Source organism: Diceros bicornis, chromosome 31, assembly GCF_020826845.1.
Source record: "Diceros bicornis minor isolate mBicDic1 chromosome 31, mDicBic1.mat.cur, whole genome shotgun sequence".
NCBI lineage: Eukaryota > Metazoa > Chordata > Mammalia > Perissodactyla > Rhinocerotidae > Diceros > Diceros bicornis.
Window position 1 is genome coordinate 32,300,318 of NC_080770.1, and position 11,222 is coordinate 32,311,539.

Below are 11,222 nucleotides of genomic sequence, written 5' to 3' on the forward strand. Positions count from 1 at the left end.
TGTCATTATTTTTGTTAGTCCTCATAAAATTATTATCAGTATTGATTTCTGTGTTCCTCCTCTTTTAACTCCAATTCCAGAGGGAAAATAAAATCAAAGGACTTAAATAACAATAAGCCCACCTAATGCTAAAAACTAAACTAAGGGCTATGGTTGGGTGATTTTTATTTCATCCTCACAACACTCCTGTGTCTTTCTGCATTTTACAGATAAGGGAAGCTAAGACTCAGAGAGATTAAATAACTTGGCAAGGTCACACAGCTGGTAAGAAGTGATGCTCCCTACATTTTGGAACTTCACTTCCAAAGTAGAAGGATTATAAAGAGGGATCTGTTGGGATTAGGGTGAGTGGGGAAGAGCACAAGAGGCCCAGCAGTGTATCCAGACACAGGCTCAACAATTGGAAATTTCCTTCCAACATTTTATAGAGAGCTGAAAAATTCTTGAGTATGTGGCATTCTCTTCCACCAGTTAGCCGTGCTTGTTTTTATACAGAAATCCCTTTTGAAAGTTACTTACCTTGATCAAAGCTGGACAGCCTAGGAAGATGTATCATGAAGACCCGTTTGCAAAACACAACCTAATAGGAAGACAAAGCTGCAGAATCCCCTGAGCTAGGAGTGACGCCCAGCTCCGCACTTCCTAGCTCTGTGACCTTGGGCAAATTCCTTAATCCTGCCAAGCCTCAGTTTCCCAGTCTGTAAAATGAGAAAAAGAACCTTTGCTAGGTTGTCATGTAAGAGTAAATGGAGCAAAATGTTGTGGGGTGAAGGGATCCAGAATATTCCACTGTGAAGAGTCTTGTTTTCTGAACTCCCTTTATCTGCCTTAAAGCAGAGCCTCTCAAAAGAATTCAACTGTCATAAATGCCCTCTCTGGGAGTCTTGCAACCAGGAAAGGTTGACTTCTATCACTGGTGATGAGAAGTTGGCACCAGGTTAAGAAATCACCTCAACGGATTTTGTCACAAAGCTATCGTATCTCCCATCTTTTCTGCTAAGGGCCCATTTATCTTTCCTAAAAGTCATTTATTTTCCCATAAATGCCCTTCTCTCCCTCCTCTTCCTCTATTAAGATAGTATACAAGCCCCACGATGGTTAATTCTAAGTGTCAACTTGACTGGGTCATGGAGTGCCCAGATATTTGGCTAAACATTATTTCTGGGTGTGTCTGTGAGGGTGTTTCCAGATGAGATTAGCATCTGAATCCGTGGACTCAGTAAAGCAGATGGCCCTTCCCGATGTGAGTGGGCATCACCCAGTTCATTGAGGGCCTGAGTAGAATAAAAGGTAGAGGAAGGGAGAATATGCCCCATCTGCCTGACTGTTGAGCTGGGGCATTGGTCTTCTCCGGCCTCAGATTGGGATTTACACCCCAGTTCCCCTGGTTTCCAGGCCTTAGGACTCAGACAGAATTATACCACTTGTTTTCCTGGGTCTCCACCTTGCAGAGAAGTTGTGGGATTTCTCAGCCTCTATAATTGTGTGAGCCAATTCCTCATAATAAATCTCTTTCTGTATGTGTGTGTGTGTGTGTATATATATATGTGTGTGTATGTGTGTGTGTGTGTGTACACATATATATTCTATTGATCCTGTTTCCCTAGAGAACCCTCATTAATACAAGCCCCAAATTCTAACCACCTCCTTGAGTCACCTTTTTCTGTGAACTCCTGCATATGTATGTGAACAGAAATATGTCTTTTCTCTTGCTAATCTGTCTTTCCTCAGTTTAAGTCGAAGGTTAATTAATGTGTGAAGCTGGTTAAGATTGAATGTATTTATTATAAGGTATTAAAATGAGTTTTAATATCAATAGTGTACCAACACAAAAGTAGAATTTTGTGATATCTCTCTTAAAAGGACAACGTTTTTTGGATTATTTGTCTGCTCTTAATAAAAGATTGTAAATGGTTTTTCTTTACCTTTTGAGTAATCCACTGTGAAACAAAGATTCTGTGTCTTATGAATAATTTCCTGTGCTTTATATTGTCTTTGTCGTGTCTTTGGTTATTTAAGAGAACCAAGTCTTCTCATGGTCCTATTTAATCAAGTGTTCGAACCTTTTGACTTTTTTGACATTTTCCCAAAATCAAATTCTAAATGAAGTCTTCTTGACCTCGAGCTGAGTTTGAGATTTCTCAGAGGGTTCCTGGAAAATGTCAAAGGATTTGTTCTCTCACCTTGTAAAAAGAGAGACGTTAAACTAATTAGGTTTGATATGCTAAATTGCGTGGGAAGCATTGTCAAGAACAGATATTTAACCTTCCATAGGTTATATTTGTACGGGTATTTGTTATTAATATAAATATTTCATAAATTATATAAGGTTTCTAGAAATATGTCAATGTCCTTTTTGCTTATGATATGTTCTGGTATAATGTTATCAGTCATAATTACAGTTATTATCTTAAAATGCTGTATTCACAGAGACAAACAAATTTCCTTGTCAATTGCATTATAATAAACTCTCACCAGATCTTTAACCATGGCCATTTTAAGCATTTTGTCATTCACAAACAGTTATTGTGTTACTCTTAGGCTTTCATGAAAGCTCTTTCAATCAGCTACAGACCAAAGTGCTTCATCATCAACAAAAGGGACCATCTCAGAGACCAAGGGAAAGGACTATGACAGGGACTCTTGGGTATAGGCTTCTGATGACATTGCCCAAAGAACTTTCAGATCATACTACTGGACTGAGTCAGAATTTCCAGAACAAGTGCAGAAGCTGATGGGTTCATAAAACTGCCAGCTCAAGATCAAGTAGAACAAGAATTAATTACATGGGGCTGATGAAGATGAACTGATGAAGAACGATTACAATTTTTATGGCTTTTTTGCTTGGAACATTGTTGGTTCTTTAATGTTCTAGTTTCTGGATATGAGGAGCCCCTTTCTCTTTTCTGTTAAGCTATCTATAACTGACAGCCATGAGTAGATTATACTTTTGTAAACAGAAATGAAATATTCAACTTTTTCTCTCTACTCATCCCTCCAGAATTTGGAAACTCTTAGATTGAGTATTCTTATTTTCATACCAATATAGTTACTTGCGTAAGTTAAATAAGAATCTGTTCTCCCTGTAATAGGAAATAATGGGAAACATTGGTTTGATTACCAAGGCTTTAATTGGAATGCCTTATTTGAGAATGATGTGTGTAGAATCAGATATGACCAGACAGTTCTAAGGAACAAAGGTTGACATTATGGGCCAATGCTTACAAAACCCTCCTAGAAAAACCAGCCTGGTACCTGGATTACAGGGTTCCCAGCCTTCAAAGTGAGTAAGTAAAGTCACTTCCAGGCAGGCCTAGGAAACTTAGGATATTTTGAAACTTCAAGAAGTGAGGAATTCACCCAAATCTGTAGGTACTGCAAGTGAAGTCTGATGGCCAGTTCTTGGCTTGACTTCTTATCCTCAAGAGGCTTTTAAAAGTCAAATCAACAAAGCAAATTTTAAAAGGCCTATGTGCAGGGCCAGCCCTGTGGCTTAGCAGTTAAGTGCACAATCTCCACTACTGGCGGCCCAGGGTTCAGATCCCCAGCGCGCACCGACCGCACCACTTGTCAGGCCATGCTGAGGCAGTGTCCCACATACAGCAACTAGCAGGATGTGCAACTATATCATACAACTATGTACTGGGACTTTGGGGAGAAAAAGGGGGAAATAAAAAAGGAGGAGGATTGGCAATAGATGTTAGCTCAGGGCCGGTCTTCCTTAGCAAAAAGAGGAGGATTGGCATGGACGTTAGCTCAGGGCTGACCTTCCTCACACACACACACACACACACACACAAAAGATATAAGGCCTATGTGGTCAATTACCATTTTTATTGCACTCATGCAAATGATCAGGACAAATTTAATGAGACTAATCTTATTTTGTAAATGAGTAATCTTACTTTGATTATCTTTGTTCAAAATGGTGATGACTGTAGAAAGAAATTTTATGTTTCAGTGAAAAACTATAATCTACCCTTGTGGGTTATCAGATTCTAGTTCTGTTCATTGTCTTGGAGCTATTTTCACTTCATCATAAACTGGATCCTGCCATCCTATGCATTTTGTCAGTAATTAATGCTTCCAGTTTTTCTCCTACCCTCCTGACTTGTCATCGCTGAGAACTGAAACTGTCCTTTTCCCAAAGCCCTGTAAGTTGAAGCTGGATGATAATGCAACTTCAGAGGACTTATCACAACAGTGTGGGCCACTCAGAAAGCTCACCAGAACACCTGCGTCTTCTGTGTTCTCCTCTAGGCAATAACCACAACAAACACCCACTACCATCCTCGCTCCACCATCTAAAGACGTTTCAAGATCAATGTCTAAAAATCTTTTCGACTGGTTGCACTCTGGACTCAAAAAACAAAACAAAACAAAACCAACAACTGGCTTTATAATCTGCTCCAACCATTAACCTTTGTTTTTCTTTTGTTTCCATAGAAACGCCCCTCATTAAATGCCTGATTCCCTGCACCATGTAAAGGCCTGACTTCGGTGGGCACCCTACTTCCACCTGCACCATCATCTCCTGAAATGAGACACAACTGTTACTGGACTGACCTATTCCCAGGACTGAGAGACTGGTTCAATGGGATATGGGCCAATAAAACAACGACACAACTTATCTGTGAAACTTGTAAAGACGTTTTAGATGGGGTAAATGAAGGGATCCAGAATATACTACTGTGAAGAGTCTTTTTTTCTGAGCTCTCTTTAACTGCCGAAAAGCAGAACCTCCAAAAGAATTCAACTGTCATAAATCTCCTCCCTAGGAGTTTCACAAACAGGAAAGAATGACTCCTGTCACAGAGACAAGAAGTTGGCACTGGGATAAGAAATTACCTAAACAGATATTGTCACAAAAGGATCATATGTCCCATCGATTCTCCTAAGGGCCCATTTATTTTTTCTAAAAGTCATTTGTTTTCCCATAAATGCCCTTCCCCTCCTCCCTTCCTCTATTAAGATGATTTATAAGGCCCAAATTCTAACCACCTCCTTGAGTCACATTTTCTGTGAACTCTCTCATACGTATGTGAATAAAAATCTGTCTTTTCTCTTGCTAATCTGTCTTTTGTCAGTTCTTCATTTTGTCCGATCATTCTTCTGTTTGTCCAACGGCCCTAGCTGTGGGCACAGAGCCAGGAAAGTCACGCAGTGAATATGGAGGGAAACATCTTTCCCACTCCACTTTGGCTTATGTCTTACAGACTTCATACCACCTTTATATTCCATCTCTCGCTGGCCTGGAGGGGAACTCAGCAGATGACGATAACACAGTTTTATTTTTATGGCCCTAACTAAGCAAGGTTTTAACAACCACTTACTCTGACATTTAATCGGGTCCTTAAGAATGGCTTAGATTCTTTAAATAGTTACTACCTTTCCAGGGGACATTTAAAAAGTCATTTCAAGAGCTTAGCCACTTTAACTGAAACAGTGTAATGGAGCCGGTGCCATCTACCACCTGGTGAGGGTTAGGAGGAGAGAAGAGCGTGTTAGGGACACCACAGGGATGCAGGTAGTCCAATGAGGAGTGTGGGACCCACTATAGGACCCACCCAGGGTCTTCAAATAAATGGAATTTGGGTGGAAAAAATAGGAAAGGGAAACTGTTAGCGATTAAAAGAGATTTAAGAGATGGATCAATCAAATGAAATGTTGTTTTGGATTTTGATTCCAATAAGCCATGCTAAAGAAAAAAATTTTTTTAATTTGGCAAAATGGAATGCATTGTTGTTAATTTAATTGTGTGTGTGATATTGGTTTGCTGTTTTTTGTTTTCGTCCTTATATATTGGAGATACACATTAAAGTGTTTATGGATGAAAGGCTGTAACATCAACAATTTACCTTAAAATATACCAGGAAAGAAAAAAACGGTGTATACCAATGCGGGAGAAGATGCAGATTAAACAAGATCAGCAAAATGATGATGATGACAGCTGGTTAATAGGTAAGTGAGGGTTCACAATATCCTAATTTTGCATGTTTGCGATTTTAAATAACGAAAAGTAAAACAGCACACACCATTGCTGATAGTGTAAGTTAATACAAATCTTTTGGAAAGCAATTTGGAATACACATCAAAAATAATAAAAACATTTGCCTCTTAAAAAAAAAACCTTGGCATTTTTGCAAACTTCAACAATTGACTCACAAGAATCCATCCTAAGGAAATAATCCCAGATATGTGTAAAGATCACTAAAAGGATATTTGTCCCAGAGAGGATTATGATGTCAGAACATGGAAAACCATCATAATGACTATCAATAAAAAACGAGTTAAGTAACTTATGGTGAAGGAATGTGTTGGTGTATTATGCCGTCATGAAAAATCGTGTTGCCAGAGAATACTTACTGACATAGAAAATGTTCACCATAGGTAAAAAATAAAGTAACAATTGGTACCCTATAATCAGATTTTTGCTTTCATTAAGAGAATAAAGATATTTCTCTAAAGTCAACAATGATTTTTTCTAAATAGCGGGAATGTGGATGACATTTTTTACTGTTCAGTTTTCTGTATCTTCTCAAATTCATAAAGAAGTACTTATTTGTTTTCAGGCAAATTAAAAAAGGATAGGTTAAGAAGACTTTTAATGTTAAATATCATGTTTTACAAACTCAAAAAGCACTATTTTTTTCTTAGAATTTTTTGAGTGATAACACACTTGGAGTAAAGCACACTAATTTTAAATACCCAACTTGATGCATTTTTACATATGTGCCCACCCATGTAATCACTACCTGGATCAGGATATAGAACATTTCCAGCACCTAAGTTTCCCTCATACACCTTTCTAGTCTACTGCCTGCCCTCCCCTCCCCTTAGAAGTAACCACTGTTTTGACTTCTACAAAGATTGACAGATTTGTGCTGTTCTTGAACATCATACAAATGGAATTATGCATTATACACTCTTCTGTGTCTGACTTTTGTAATGCAACGCAGTATCTGTGATTCATCTATATTCTTGTGTCTTTCATGATTCCATTACATAAATATACCATAATTTATTTACCTATTATCTTGTTGCTGGGGCATTTGGGTTGTTTCAAGTTATTGACTATTAGGAATAATTCTTCTATGAATGTTATTGTTCAAGTCTTTCTGTGGACACATGCAACCATTTCTCTTGGATATGTACCTAGGTATGAAATAACTGGTTAACTTTAGTAATAACTGCCAAAGAGTTTTCCACAGTGGTTGTACAATTTTATAATTCCACCAACAATGTACAAGACTCTCAGTTGCTCCACATCCTTGCCACCAAGTGGTATTATCAGGCTTTTAAATTTTAGCTCAAATAATTGTTGTTAGGCATTCTCCAAATGCCTAACAGATTTATAGCTAACAAGGCTGGATTAACCAGGACCCTTTTAAGTGCAAGTGACAGAAAGCGAGGTCAAACTAGTGTCAGCAAACACAGGAGCTTATTGGTTTATCTCGCTGAGGAGGCTATGGAGACAGGTTAGTGCTTCCCAACTCTTTCATGTTGTGGTATAGATAGGAAATGATAATGTATATGGAGCACACGGGGCAATCCTCAATTGAGTTGACTCTCGTTGCACTTGGAGGCAGCCTGCCCACCTCAGCCCAGCCTGGCCACCCGAGAGGCTGAAGAAACCAATATCTCAGGACACCTATAACCCTGCTGCCTCTGGTGCCCTGGCTGGGAAGCTCTGAGGTCTGTCACAGGTGGCACAACAAAGAATTGCTATGGGGGCCAGGTCAAGAGAATAGAACTGGGGCTCAGTAATGCCAGAACTCACTCGCTGGTGCATCTCCCATCTCTGTGTCTCTCTTTATTCTCGCTGTACTCTTCCTCCACTCTGCCATCTGGGGTGGTGACCACCCAGAATCCTCAGCTTCAGACAACTTGCTGTTCAAGAGAACGGGCAGTGTGTTAGTTTCCCAGGACCACCGTAACCAGGTATCACAAACCGGGCGGCTTCAAACAACAGAAATCTATCCTCTCACAGTTCTGGAGGCCTGAAGTCTGAAATCAAGGGGTCCACAAGGACAGGCTCTCTCTGAAGGCTCTAGGGGAGAATCTACCCCCTTGTCTTTCTCTTAGCTTCTGGTGTTGCCGGCAATCCTTGGTGTTTGTTGGCTTGTAGACACCACACGGCTTGTAGCATCACTTCAGTCTCTGCTTCCGTCCTCAGATGGTGTTCTCCTCATAGGTCTCTGTGTCTCTTCCCTCCTCTAAGTCATATTGGATTAGTCATATTGGATTAGGGCCTGCCCTAACCAAGTATAACTTCATCTTAATTTCATTATATCTACAAAGACCCTATTTCCAAAGAAGGTCACATTCACAGGCACCAGGGGTTAGGAAACATCTTTTTAGGGGACACAATTCAACTCACAACAGGAGGGCAGTCTCCCCTCCAATTCCTGACATAGGGGAAGTACTGACGTGGGCCACATGTCCGGCCCTTCAGCTATCACCATGTCCCGAGGACGCAGCCACAGGCGCAGCCCCGTGATGAGGCCGGAGCTGCGTGCTGGGCATCAGTGATTTGACTGTCAACTGCTCAAAGGTCACATGGAGTAGAGAAGGAATTCCCCAGAGAAACCAAAAGCAATGGTGTGACCAACGTGTGCTAGGCAGATGAAAACAAAAGCTGCCACAGTTCCCTCTAAGCCATTAAGTTAAATCATTCTGGGTTTTAGGGTTATATTTATTACCAACTTGTTTTAAGAGGTTCTCCAAGAATTTATTTGGAGTATATTGGTGTAGGCATTTCACTGAGATACTTTTTAAAAATATATACCCAAATTACTGGTAACACCTACTTTAACACTTTTCTAAAGTAAAATTGTCAGGCACATGGAAGATTTCCTGACTGTTGAGAGAATATCGTGGATAAAACAGCACCTGAATCTGAGACAAAGTCAGCGTAGGTGTACAAATTGTTAAAAATAGTTATTCTGAGGAGTAGTCTTGGAGGTTGGGGGTTATGAGCTGTTATGGGCTGAATTGTGTCCCCCCAAAATTCATATGTCGAAGTCCTAACCCCTAGTACCTCAGAATGTGACTGTATCTGGAGACAGGGCGTTTAAAGAGGTAATTACGGTAAAATGAGGTCATATGAGTGGGCGCTAATCCAGTATGACTGATGTTCTTATAAGAAGAGGAGTTAGGACCAAACACACACAGAGGAAAAACCAGGTGGGGACACAGAGAGAAGATGGCCATCTACAAGCCAAGGAGGGAGACCTCAGAAGAAACCAACCCTGCCCACACCTTGATCTTAGATTTTTAGCCTCTAGAACTGTGAGGAAATAAATTTCTGTTGTTTAAGCCACCTGGTCTGTGACACTTCATTATGGCAGCCCTGGCAAACTAATACAGGGACTTAGAAAGAGCACAGAGGATTAAAGTAGTGGGCTGAGTTGATGCTCTGCCATTACCACTTGGTCATGGTGCGGTTTCCTTGCTACATACCTGTTCTTCCTTCTCAGGTGTGCTATGTGGGAAAGTCAGCCAGCTTCAGGCGTGGGTCAGATTAGGTTAAGCACATTCATGATGCCCAACCTCTGTGGGCACAATTTCTGTCAAGATTGAGTTCATGACCTAATCTGGGCAAGAGAGGCTTGAAACGATGTCTACTAGAGGCTTATGGGAAAGAAACTCCCTTGTTTTTTTGACGGCCACTGGGAGAGACCTTTTCTCTTTCTACAGGATGTGGAAGAGGAAGCAGGTCGCCCCTGGACCTAGTGGCAACCATCTTACGGCCATGATTTGAGACCGTTTTACCATGAAATGGTCCCCACAGAAGGCAGAGGGTAGAGAGAGGAAGAAGACAATTGTTGGTCACATTGTTGAGGGTTGCTTTGGGCCTTAAATGACTTTGCAATTACATGGGCCAATAAATGCCCTTTCTTACATAAATCTGTTACTTTAACTGAAAGCATCCTACTGTAATGGTTATAAAATAAAATATTTTTTTAAATAAGCATGTATTCTTTTATAATTTCAGAGAAATAACTAAAAGCAATCAAGAGTGTCAAAACCCAAAGAATTACTTTGAAAAATTCCATAATAAGAACAGTAACAAATAGGAGGAACTTTCTCTCAGAAGCCTATTTCTAAAAACCAAATGAAGTCATTACATGGAATTATAACAAACAATTACCCTTCACAGGTTATCTGCTGTGTGCCAGGCCCTGTCCTAAGCGTGTTATCCACAGTGTCTCCTTTAATCCACACGACAATCCCATGAAGAGGGTTCCGTAAATACCCCCACTTTACATTTGAGGAAACAAAGATTCCCAGAGAGTCAATAAGCTGCTTGGTGTTACAGGAAGAAAAGGCTCCAGGAGGATTGAGTCCTGGTGGTCTGACTCCAGAGCCCCCTCTGACCCAGGGCACACATCCTTTCCCAGCATGGAGCATCCAGTTCCCATCCTGACACCACTTGCCATGCAAGGCCAATAGCAGGCAAGGGAATTCATACTGGCAGAAGTTAAGCAACAGGAGGGAGGTCCCACAGCTGGTGATTATGCAAAAGTTGAACCACTGGGCACGGAGTAAGAAGTCTGAGAGATTAACAGGGAATCTCCCTCCTGGGAATTTGAATTTGGGCTACTCTTTACTTTGATAATAAATCTCTGTTTTTCCTTAAGGGATGCAGAGTCAATTTCTATTGTCCACAACCCAAGGACCTGTATCAGTTAAGGCTTTTTCCATTACAAGTGTTAGAAAACCCAAGCCAAATATGCTTAAGCAAAAAAAGGGAATTTAGTGCCTTAGATGAGGGATCTGCAAACTACTGCTCTTGGTCCAAACCCTGCCCACCACTGGCCTTTGTAAATAGTTTTATTGGAATACAGCTATGGTTTATGTACTGTCTATGGGTTTTATGCTGCAGCAACAGAGATGAGTAGCTCTGACAGAAACATTATGGCCTACAAAGCCAAAAACCTTTTACTTTCTGGACTTTTATGGGGAAAGTTGGCCAAACCCTGACTTAAATAGATTCAAAGTCCGGTGTGGCTTGATCTAGGGGCTCAATGACATTTCCAAAACCCAGGCCTTCCATCTCTCAGTTCCTGTCTGCTTTGCTCCATGAGTTAGCTTGATTCTCAGATTGGCTCTCCCCTTGTGGTGGCAGCCCAAGCAGGGACAAGAGGTTCATCCCCTCCAGAGGCAAATAAAAATCTTGGGTCACGCTCATAGGTCCACACCAGCCTTTCCCTGTGATC